We start from the raw sequence: 13011 nt of genomic DNA, 5'->3' as shown, positions 1-13011 counted from the left end.
ACATCAAATCAATTTTCCTACTAATCCCATAGTCAGGTCATTACAAGTTCTCCCTTCAAGTTCTCCGTCACTAATTGCATTAAATAAACAAAATACTTGCTTATATGCGTAATTATGAATCTCATCGGACCGAGCAATTTTCCAGAACCCACTTTCTATCGGTTGAAGCAATTAATAAACTAAAGACTGCATTTGAATTTTCAATTTGACACAAGCTCCCCGCGTCCGATCGTTGAGTGTTAGTTTGATTTATCATTTGCTAATTGAAAAATTATACTGTTTTGTATTTGTCAGGCAGTTAGTTAAAATGTTGTCATGTGGGGGTGAATGGGGAGTGGGGAGATTACTGACAGTGCCAATTTATTGAATGATTAGACTCGGATCCAACGCGCGCACGTTGTAAATGATACGAGCGAGGAATTTTTCCTAGGAATTTTGATTGAGTTGAATAAGCAAACGAATGGCTGATTTTCGTATTTAATATGTAAACGAATTGTGTAAGTGGCGTTCTAAAAATAGCCACTGGTATCGTAGACTCACCGACTGAATCGTCAAATTCCAGGCCCTGCAATTCCGAGCAATCGAAAGACTTAGGCAATGAACTTGTACGATCCCAAAAGCGATCTCAGACTCATTGTTATCCCCTTGATGGGAAAGGAGGTGGCTGCATCGAGGGGGAAAGCGAAAATTTATAAGCTACCCAGCGAATTAATGCACATAAATAAACAAAATGTGACGTTGAGCGAAAGACAAGCACTTGAAGTATTTTAATTGTCTAAATGCCAGCGCTGATGATCAGCTCCGATCGCCGACAACCAAACGAACCATTGCTCAGCTCCTTAAAACCACACTTTGCAACAAAACATATTCCTTTTGAGGGTAAAAAGGCAAATATGGAGCCTGCAGTTTTTATATAAACCATCAAAAAATAAACCATACATATGGTTGTATGTGTAAAAATAAAATTTCCTTGACCATTATCTATATTTTAATAATATTCCTAGAGTTTAACTTTTATTTAACATATAATTATATAATTTATTAAATACTTAAATCGTTTTGTATTACAATAATTTATAATTAAAAAAAAAAATCAAAAATAAGATGTAAAATCTTTTCTGTAATAATAATTCAATTAATGTTTATTTTTTTTATCTGCGAAATGTTACAACAATCACCAGAAAGCTTGTTGGTTTTTCAAACTTCCTGTGAAGTGTTGAGCTCAGATTTCTAATTCCGAACAATCCAGCTTAAATATACACTTTTAAGCAAAGCTGGTTTAAGAGTTGTTACTCTACTTGTATACATTTAACAAGTGATTTTTTAATGACATATGATTGTCACTCACCCATTCTGGTGAGTGTAGTTCAAAAACTGAGACTTGGGAAACTGTGGAAGCTGCTTGGTGGCGGGCAGGAACCTTTTGGTCGCTTGCGCCTACGACAATTTATGTGTTGGCTCGAAATTTCTCACAGAAAACAAAAGAAATTCCAGTTGGGCCTTGTGGAATGTGGCTCTCGCTCGCACCGCCATGCGATTGGGCCGCCGCCGCTGACATTTTGCATTTCGTGCAACGCATTCCTTGGGGCGCTGCTGGGCGCATGCGTACCACACACCAAGGACCATCTATATCCACATCCACCATGGCCATAGCCAAACCATACCATCCACCATCCAAGCATCCAGCATTGACACTGATGAGTCCGGTGGACCAGCAGCCTCGAATGTCGTTGCCAGAGGCTCAGTCTGGGGATCTGAATCTGAATCCAAGTCGAAGATGAAGACGAAGAAGAAGACGAAGATGAGGACGAAGACGAGGACGAGGACCAACGCCAAGGTGGTCACCCCAAATGCAACACGCAACAACAACTGCGGCGTGATTGTTATGGCCGTGTTGCTCTGTTGCCCCAGCCCCACCAGTTGCATTGTAAATTCGTAAAACAATAAAGAAATAAATTACTTTGGGCCCCAAGTCCAAGTCCAAGCTCAAGCTCAAGCTCAAGATTTCTTGTCCAGGAGTTTTCGGGGGGGAAACCGCTGAACCACTGAAAAACAGAAACAGACGGCCGCCTCACAAAGAACACGACAAAGCGTTGAAATCGTCGTGGCTTTTGTCCGAGGAACAGAACAGGAACGGCTAAAGGTAAAACAAACATACACAAAATGCTGAGGGAAAATGGCCGTTCCCTCAAATCGCCAGCCAGTGTGGCCCCTCAGTTCTTTGCTCAGTTTCTCAGTTGGCCAGGTTCTTTTAGAACTGAACAAAACAGAGCCCACTCCACTCCCACAACTCCACTTCCAAAGCAAACATAATGTCTGACATGAACTTTGCGCGCTGCTGAAATTGCGATTTTAATGCAATTCGTGAGCCAGCCAATCGTTCAAGTCCAAGTACAATTGGACCACCCCGATGCAAGTTGCATTTGGACGAGGGATGGGAATGGCGATGAGGTTGGGCATTGGGCATTGGGCATTTGGCATGGGCATGGGCATGGCCAGGTCAAGTTCTTAGCCAGGCGAAAGAAGGAATGAAGCACCCGCACCAAATGATGATGAGGCCAGCACACGAATATACCAATATATGCCGTCTATTGGCGAGAGGAGATCAAGACATTGTCTTTGTAAAACCTCATGTGGGGGAAGCCAGAATTTAAAGGTTAAATCTATCATTATTTCAGTTTTATTTCAGTTTACTCTCTTAATGGGAATTAACTGGTGGGATTCATTTTTAAATTGGCTTAAAAAAAGTTTAAGAAATATTTAAATGGAGTGTATTAAGAAACTCTAAGTAATAAGTTAAAAACTTATTTTAAAGTTTAAGATATTAACAAAACAGCAAGATGAATAAGTATCACATCATAATTATCCACCAAAATTATTTCTCCAAAAATAATTTATAACCATTTTAGCGTCACCCTTGATATATTTTCTTCCGCTTATGTTTTTGAACTGTTTTTCAATGGGTAATAATTTTGATAATGATCTTAAAAGAACAACTCTATCAAGGAGTGAGAAAACAGCCCTCGTTTTTATGATCTTCCGCCCCGAGGGCATGAAGAAACACAAAAGCATTTGGCGTTGCCAACATGTCTGCCATGACAAAAGCTCCACGCTCCGCAGTCTCCAGTATCGAGTCGATATTGGTGTGGATGTGGATGTGGATGCGGAGTGATCTGGGGAGCGATCTTTGGGACGAGAGATCTCAGTCTGAAAACTGCGACTGAGCGGTGTCATGAAATGCCAAAATGTCTAGCTGCGAACGCTACACACAAGCGATCCAGCATCACACAACACAATGATTTCAATAATCAACGGCGAGCCTGTTGTTTCTGCTTGTTGTTGATGTTGATGTTGATTTTCGGCTTTTGATTTTATGTTTCTGCCTTGAGGGCTTAATCTAGATATACACACACGGAAAAAACCGAAGAAAATCATCGACAATCAACCAGGAAAAAAAAGTGCTTCAAAAATATGGAATAAAGGCAAGTCGAGGTTTCCCCCTTTTTGTTGTTTTTTTTTTTTACATAAGGGGCCCCAAATGCCACGCCCCCCTCCACTGAAACGAACAACTGTTCAATACATTTTGCGTCTTTAATGGAATTCTTATCGTGCAGCAAATTATTGTTATTAATTATTTTCAATTCAATGGAGCAGGTACGATCGAAGCGATCGAGGCAGCCACATCAATTGCTCAAGGGTTGGGAGCGACACGCTGTCTGTGATTGTGATTGTGACTCTGTCGAGAGCCGATAGTCCCAGGCTGAAAAAAAAACAAAAAAATTTATAAAAAATATATGAAAAATTTTATTAAAAATTTATTAGTGGCCCGGCTGTGTTTGCGCTCGTGTGGAATTGAGTGGATTCAAGTGGAGTGGCCAGGCACACCTTGTGGTGCAAATTAGAAATCGCGCTGATTGCGGATTAGCCTCCAGTTAAATGATGTTTGACTGATGTGGATGGGGATGCCGTTGGAGCCCAAGCTGAAGCTGGAACTGGAATAGAGGTGGGTCTCCAATCGCCCTGAAGTCCGGCTCATATTTCAACGGCATTTACTATTTAATAAATTGTATAATTGTGTCTTACAGATTTCAAGGAAATGTTATTGTGTTTGCAATAACAGTAGGTACAGCACATATTATTTTATTAACTATTCTAATCAGAAAATGTTTGCGAAATTATTGACATTTGTCATTTGTTTGTAGATTGTTGATTTAAAACACTATTTTTTATATTTTTTTTATTTAAAAATCTTGTTAAACAATAGATTATAGAACAATAATATCTATTGTACATAAAAATCGATGGGATAGGCTTAAGGCTTCTAAATAATATTTAAATAGCAGCAGTAATAAAAGACTTTTATATCTTATTAATTCTCTGAGGTATTTTATTTGAAAACAATTATTTAAAACATAAAAAAAGCTTTTTTTATATTTTGTTTTTCTTGATAAGCAAGAGCTAGAGGCTCTTTCTTATCAAGAAAAACAAAAAATGTTTACCATACTTTCACAGGCATTTTTCGCTCACAATTCAAACCTTCTCATTGCCTGTACCGCCCTCCCTTTCCCTGAAGCAAATAAAAACAATGTTCACTATTCATTGGCCATCAACGTTGTCGGCAGTAAGGCCTTTGGCCGTATGTCTTCTTTTTTTGTACCTCATGGAGCGCCAAAAAGTAGCCAAGCGTGTGTCGATCGCCGATCTTTCGGCTTACAATACAAATTAGAAAAGCCAACAGCGGCAGTTGGAAGTTGGCGATCGGCAATCGGCAGCTTTGCAGGATGAGGAGGATGATGAAGCTCGCACAGCGTGATGATCGTTCATCATTATCATTTATCATGTTCAATATTCAATGCGTCTTGCGTGCACAGCAAACAACAAATAAAAATGTCTGTTTGCTGGCCTTATGACAGGCAGAAATGCCATAAATGTGTTATATGACCGCCACAGCAGCAGCGAATTCAACATTATTTTAATGATTTGTAATGGTTGTCAGAATTTTGGAGGCTGTGCTGTATGGGAGTGCTTGCGTTGTTGAACTTTAAGCGATCACATTGATGGGAATTCCTTGGCTCGTGGATGTTCAAATAGCGAAGATGCCGTTTACCCTAGAAATCAATTGGCAAATATCTTAACTTCTGCTTTTAAGAGCCGTAAATTGGCAATGCAGAGTCGTTAAAAGATGTCTAATTAAAGTTAACGGTTTGGTAATAAAGAGTTTTCATTGCTTGTTTTTTGATATTTGGAGATTTACGTTGTGATCATGTGTAAGACTTATGTTTTAAATTTTCAAGCAAAAGATTGATGAATTGTTTACTCATTTTGTTTAAAGAGGTCAAATTTTTTATTAAAACCTTTTATTAAAATATTGTCATTGAGTAACGAAAAAGTACAGAACCATTCAAATGTCTTTATATGTTATGTCAATGTTTAAACATTTTATTTAAACTTTTATAATAAAAATATTGACACTCGAATTACGCTTATTCAAAGGAGTATCTACACTAACAGCATTTATGTTTTTTTAATCCCCATCAAGCTACCAAAAAATCTTCCCTTTGCTCCAAAATGAAGCCATTATTTTTTTAACCGATTTTGCGGTCGAACCGATTACCAACTTCCTTTTCAGCACCCACTCAATTAATTTGTTGCTATTTCTGACGGCCAGTCAGAGGGTCTCTGTGTGGTCGCAGTCATATCCCAAAACCGCAAATTACTAATCAGCCCAATCCGCAGACACACACGAAGAGTCTCAAAATTTATGCGGCTGATTAGCGCTTCCCAAACATTTCTTAGCAGGCAAACAAATTAGCCCCACTTAAGCCCGTTCACAAAATGATTCCGTCAGTTGCGAACCGTATGCCGCAACCGTATGAGAAAGCGAAACTTGGCCAACACCCGAAGTGTCTATGCGGACACCTCCACAACATCCTATGCCCCAGCTTCGATTCGATTCCAGCCGATCTCATCCCATCCAATCCGAAGCATCCAAGTCAAAGTCGAAACAAAGATATAAAAATAAGAACAAAAATCATATAAAAAATCGTTAATAAATTTCACAGACGGACAGAGGTTCAGTCTTGGGACTGGATCTGAATCTGAATCTGGAGATATTATGTGGATGGGGATGGGGATCGAGATCTGTATGGGATGGCAGCTGCAGTCGATTATGGAGTGGGTAGAGCTACCCTTTTATGCGGCCAGCTTTGGGCCCCGAGCCAGATAATCTAAAGTAAAACCCGTGGAGCATAAATAAAAAATAAAATTACTTAATTTCTTAATAATGTTGATGCTGTTGCTGTTGCTGTGTTGTTGCCAATGGCTTGTTTCGACAACTTTTTTATAATCCTTTTAGGGGCTCTCCCAGGCGGCGGTGGCAGCTGCACTGTGAGAAATGCCTGTGCGGGCCGCTCTTTTACGGTTGTTTTTTGTTTTACATTCTGTTGAAATGAAATCTTTATTTCCTTTCGTGACTATAATTAATAATTTTCGGAGAGAGAGGTGGAGCAGCATCTGACCACCGATCACACCACACACGCAGATCATCATTATCTCTACGGAAATAATGATCATAATGATGATGATCATCGTGTCGAGTCGAGATCACTGGCATTCTGCCGTTCTGCCTTCGTGGCCAGCAGAAATTGTTTTATGTCTGAAAATTGTTGGTTTGCCATATAGCCTTTGATTTTGTTTCTGGCTTTAATGTTTCCCTGGTGGCCAGTATGTCTCCTGCGGTTTGGCTTTGTATCTTCTTCTCCAGCTTTTTGGGTGGTTACCTCGCCGCCATGTGTGTGTATTTGTGGGGGCTTTGTAGTAAATCATTTGCTAATTAGCAGGCAGGATCGGAGGATGGGGCCGAGTAGGCAGGCAGCGCTAATTTGAATATAATTGTAAGGAAACATGCTCTCTGGAATGCCAGAAAGATATGGCTTACCAAGATATAACCCGCAACAGATGTAGGAGAAAAAGTATAAGAGGCTTTCTTGGAGGTTTTCAAGTCTTTAAGGTATTTAAATACAATTATTATTAAAAAAGTGTGTAATACTCGAGTTTTTTGAGTAATTAGACATTCATGAATTTGTAAAAGCATACAATAAAATAATGTTATATTGTTTTCTTCCCAAATAAATATTTATTATTAAAGAATACTATATTTTTGTAGAATTTATAAGAATTACAATTTTAAAAAGAATAATTAAGATTAATTTAACGCTATTATTTGATTTGATTTCCTTTTATTTATTTATTTTTAAGAATTCTGATTTTAAAAGTAATAATTAAGTTTCATTTTACGTTCCTACAAGCAAACTTTTTTAAACAAAATAATGCAACTTTAAGTATTCATTAGCTTAAATTACCTTAGCATTTTTTTGTTAATTTCTAAGTGATGAAAATTAATTGAACGATTAATTATTGTATTCCAGCATCAAAAAAATTGCTTTAATAATTTATACTCGTTCAAATTGCTTGGGAATTCCCAAATGCAAAGCTACGAAATCAGTCTCCAAACTCCGGCAAGTTTGCTGTCCAAGTTATTTGTTTGGGCCACCACTAAGCTTCACTTTCAACGGCATTCCTTTCGATTTGTGGCTGCTCAGCCGAGAATTAATGTCTTGCGATAGCAAATTTAATTTATTGCGATAATTTTTCATTTTTATTTTTGTCAACAGCCAGAAGGGGAACAGCTAAAAAAAGAGAAAAAGCGAGAAAGCGAGAAAAAGAAGCAGACTCCCATGCTGAAATTTGAGAGGGGACTACCTGACGGCCTGCACGTTGGAGTAGCCTGCGATAAGCGGTACTAATAATGGCTAATAAGCCCATTATAAGGGTATAAATTGTTTTGTTAGCACTCTCAATAAATTTCGCACAAAATTGTGTTTTTTTCCCTTGGTTTATGTTAATGGAGGCTCAGCTACAAATTGCAATGTCTCTGTTTTTTTCGTTTTTCGCCCTTTGTCTTTCGTCGACGCCATTCACTTTATTTGCAGTTCGATTTTTATTATTTGCATATCATTGCCAGCAGATTTTTAATAAATTTTCGTGTTCGCTTCTTCTTTGCTGGCTTTTCCACTTGCTTGTAGCATTTATCTCGGCATATCTGTCCCGCTGTCCATGTCTCCGAGTTGCCAACATTTTGTCGGCACTTTTGGTCTTTGTTTTGCCAGCATTTCAAGCTGCTGCATTTCGGGCTCCTTTTTTCTTATTTTGTATTTAATCGATTGTTCATTGTTTTGTTTGTTTTTGCTGCTGCTGCTGCTGCTGCCGTGGGGGTCTTAATGTGGCAGCCGCATTTATTATTTCGACATTCTTAACGAACTCCGAATTTATGAGTTAATACAAAAATAAGCATAGGGATTCGTTTCGATTCTTGGCCAGGTCTCAATTTGTAACCGGTCGGAGCTCATCTTGATCCCCGGCTGGTGGTGAAATTTCGCTTCATAAATTATTCACTTAATTGCCAATTTGCACTTAATTTTTCGTTCTTACAGCCAACGCCGCCGCTGCAGTTAATTAAGCCGCCTTGCGGCCACAATGCGCATACGCAGCGTGTGCCGGCGCGACGAACCGAGTGCAAAAGGCATTTCGCTACGCTCTTCTGACCTTGTCCAAAGTCTCGCTCAAGGCAAGTGACCCCCAATAGGGGGTCCGAGGGCCAAAAGGAAGTGGTTCCAAATTAGTCGTCAATATTATAAGCTGACTTCTTTTATGGAATTTGTCTAAATGTAATTTAATAGCCAGCAAATGCTCTCTATCCACGCTCTTGGCATTTTATATATCTCGGGCCTTAACTCACTGGAGACGTGTTGTCTGGCCGGCAAGTCTGCGCCAAAACTAGGCAAAACCAGCAAAAAACACATAAATAGTACGCCGGCAGAGAGGGGTCTGTGCACGGAACTCTTTTATTTGTTCGAAATCGAAACCTGTATTGTGGTTTTTTTGACAAATGCTCAACATGCGACAGCTGTTTACCCAATAAATCCATTAGCTGTACAAACAGCAACAATAAAGACAATAAATTTAGCAATTGACAAACAAAAGCGTTGCCCGCTGGGTGTGACCAATAATCGATAATTGTAGCTCAATTTATTATTAATAAATTAAAAAACGCAAGCGCTATAAAGGCAACAATGATCACGATATACGTTTAAATATGCTTGTTGTTAAGGAAAAGAATTTTAATGAATTCATTACCAAATGATGTTATAACAATTATTAATTAAATATAAATTAAATATATATAATATATATTTTGTACTAAATATTAAAAAATGGCTTTTAAGTAATTCGATATCAAATCAATATCAATTTTATTTTTTAAGTTAAACGCAACATACCAAGAATATATTTCAAACATATTCGTTTTTAAATTTCCAATTTCTAATAAAATATTTTAAAGAAAGTCAAAAGCTTACTCTTTTTAGGCATCTTTTCTTAACCTTACCAACCAGATGTGACTTTTATGTTAGCAAATTTTATAAGCAGATGTTAAAATGGCATACTGACTTAATTTTATTAGCTTCATAATCATTTTTTTCAGATGTTTCCCTTTGCGAAACTCGATTTCATTTGGCTTGCTCCGCTTCATCAAGCCCTTGGGTTGTATGTAATTAGCAAACGCAAGGCGTAAAGATATCAAATAGTCGTTGCCATTGCCGTTTATCCACCAAACGTAGCTGGCCGCTTTCGTAGACATCGCAGCGCCAACAGTGAGCGCTAAAGTGACGTTGGCAACAGCGGAAAACAAAAGACTCAGGCAACAAACTTGAAATCGCTGTTGCACATTTCTCTGATAAGCAACTACTTTTCGTGTATGTGTGTGTGCGTGTGAGAGAGTGTGTAGCCAAGCGTAGCTGTATCTTATCTGGCCAATCAATCTTTGTTGTTTGTTTTAAACACGTTTCATAAAAATTAATTTTTTTATTTATTAAGCAAAGGCATTTGATGGCGTGCTGTGAATGATCCACTGCGAGAGATACGTCCAACGGTCGTGTGCTACACAAAAACCATTGGGAAGAAAGGCGGCAGTGCAGAGGGGAGGGGTGGAAACACCTGCTGGGCAACCCTGTCCCGTGTACCGGCTCTCCAAAACCCAGCCCTCTTAGTTTGTTGTTGCATTATTATCATATGATATCATCACCCGAAATTCCTCGCTCGCAAATAAGTCCTACATCTAAATAAATTTCAAATTCTTGGCTCAGCACACACACACACACATGCACACATACATATCTCCCGCTGCTTTTTTGTTTGCATAGCGGCGGCTGCGCTGCCCAAGATCATAAAATATTAATTAATTAGTCGAGGAAAGAAAAAAGGTCTGTCGGTTAGAAAGCGTGCTCAGGCAGAGAGATATACGAGATTGTTTGTAGTAAAACTTCCGAGATAAGCTTTATCATTAATTTCCTTTGTATTTGTTCAGCCTCAAAGTCCCAAACAAGTTCAAGTTTATGGCCCCCACTCTGTCTCCGAACTCTGACGTCGATCGCTCCTACACTTGCTCTTGAAGAAGTTGTTAAAGTTCTGTTTATTGACTCGAAAACGATGAGAAAATCAGCCAAATACAGTTCGACTCTGCTGAGCTGAGCTGATTTGGTCGATAAGTAATTTTATTTTTATGCCATGATTAAATGACTCTTTATGTGAGAAGTCGGGAACACGAAACTTGTTTTTGAAAACATATTAACCCATTAACGGTTTGCAATAAAGCTCTTGAATTATTTTAAGGAATTCAATGAGACAAAAACAAAACAAAGACAAATTTTATTAAGTTGTTTAATGATTTCTGTCATTGATTAGAAATAAAGTATTATAAAAAAAGCGTTAGCTTAGATATACATATTAATTACTCCTGAAACATCTAAAATAAATTCATTTACATTTTCCACCGCTAAAATTAGTGGGTTAACACTCAATTGATTCCACAGGGCGTATGCGCAATAAGGAAGTGCCAGTCAACTTAAAAGGCTTTTAACGGCAGCCTACGCCCCACTGCACCACTGAAGTTCAAGTGCAGACAAACAGATACTACGAAAAAGTCGGCGAACACATAACAAATAATCATAAAACTTATTTGTTTACTACAGCAGGGTGTAGTAAAGACAAAAAAGGCTGACACTAAATCACTCTGCAACAATTAATGTAAATTAATAAAATGTTGAGTATATTGCTTATCCGCTTATTGTTCCTATTCATATTTCGCGCTAGGCGATTAATGGCGTGCACGTTTTTGTAATATGTCACATCAAACCATGCGCAGCCCGTTGCATTAGCAATTAGTTGACGGCAACAACAAGTGGGAACAACAACAAACAGCTATGCAACCGCAAATTAAATTGCTAACAAATTACAAAACAATTTAGAAGGCATTCCGAAAATGGCAACCCACGATCCGAGACCGTTGGATGCGCCAAGCATTTTAAACTGAGCAATTAATGCAAAGGTGGCGCGTGGGATACACTCACAAATAAAAATATATTAATACAATAGATAAGAGAAATGACCTTCAACTAAACCATATTAAAATTAAATATTTAATTATATAAAATCAAAAATTATTATTTTTCCTTTATTAATCCTTCAACTTATCATCAAAATAGTTTTCTATTTATGTATCTTTACATATACTTTTATTACTTTTATCTATACTTTTAAGTTTTTTAAATATTCTCCAAACTTCAAATAAAAGTTTAAATACCCCGCACTGCGAACTTGTATTAACATCTGACAAAACTATTTGCAGCATTTGTCGACAAGATTTCCATTTTGTAAAACAGATTTCAGTTGACAGCCGCAATTTAAATGGCCAACAACATGTGCATTAAGACAGCTGGAATTTTCAAATATTTTTTGATGGCTTCACCAAAATTGGCCTCTAAAAATACAATTTTATTCTCGAATAGTTCTAACGAGTTGGTTGGTTGGCTCGTTGGTGGTCCACCGGCAATTGCCGGCTCACGTTTTCCAACTCATGGTGCAAGCTTTTCGGTTTACCGAATCACTTGAGCCGCCGCTGCGTGGAAATATTTTAAATAGTTTTCTAATAGCGGCCACGAATAAAAATGCGGCGATTGGGTTTCTCACAAAAACAAAAACAAAAACGCATCTCATGACCATAAGTGATTTAAGTAGCGATCAGGAAAGCCAAAGGCGGCCACTTGTGATGATAGTTCTCTGAAATTACAGTGATTAGCTACCTGGAAAAGGCTAGCACTGCAACATTGTATCGTTTGTAAGCAAACTTTCCTTTAAAGGAAAAAATGGATTTTGATTTTAATTTATGCAAAAATTGATTATTTATTTATATTCGAATATCTATTCAAATTATAAAGCTAAGTTAATTATACTTAGGGTTAAGGTCCTACCATTATTAATTACTATCTGCAATTAAATTATGAAAAACTTGTAGAAACTATAATAAAAAAAAAAAATACAAATTAAAGCTTGTTCAACAGAAAGGAAAATAAAATAAAACTAAAAAAACTATGGACTTGCGTTGCTATTATTATCAAGGCCGGCAAATTCTTTGATGGCGCGCCGCGTAGTCTTCAATTGCCCCATAAAAACTCAATTGCAGACAAATTGTCTCCGAAAAAAAGCTGTTTATTCTGCGAACCCGAAACGTTTTTGAAGTGTGGAAGTATCGATTACAATTGCACCCAAATGTTTAAGGCGGACTTTCGAACCGAGGCCCCACAATGTCTAGCGTATTAAATAAGCCCAAAAAAAAGCAAACAAAGCTGGCTAAATTTGGACCGCTTGGGGGCGATTGCTGGGCAGCCGGAGCTGTCTCAATAATTCTTTTTATTATTAATAAATAAGGCTTAGTGGGTCTGTTTGTTGTCGTTACTGTTCTGACTGCCGTTGCCACTCGGTCTGCTTGTGTTTAATATTATTGCTGGCTCTGGTTTGGTGCTAAAGCTAAATAAACAAAAGGCGTGTATCGCCGACTGTCTATTCGATTCGTTTCGACTGGCCAAGGCTTTGGGACTCGACTTTGAGAAGCGTTTA

Source organism: Drosophila gunungcola, unplaced genomic scaffold, assembly GCF_025200985.1.
Source record: "Drosophila gunungcola strain Sukarami unplaced genomic scaffold, Dgunungcola_SK_2 000001F, whole genome shotgun sequence".
NCBI lineage: Eukaryota > Metazoa > Arthropoda > Insecta > Diptera > Drosophilidae > Drosophila > Drosophila gunungcola.
Note: the sequence above shows the minus strand (reverse complement) of the source record.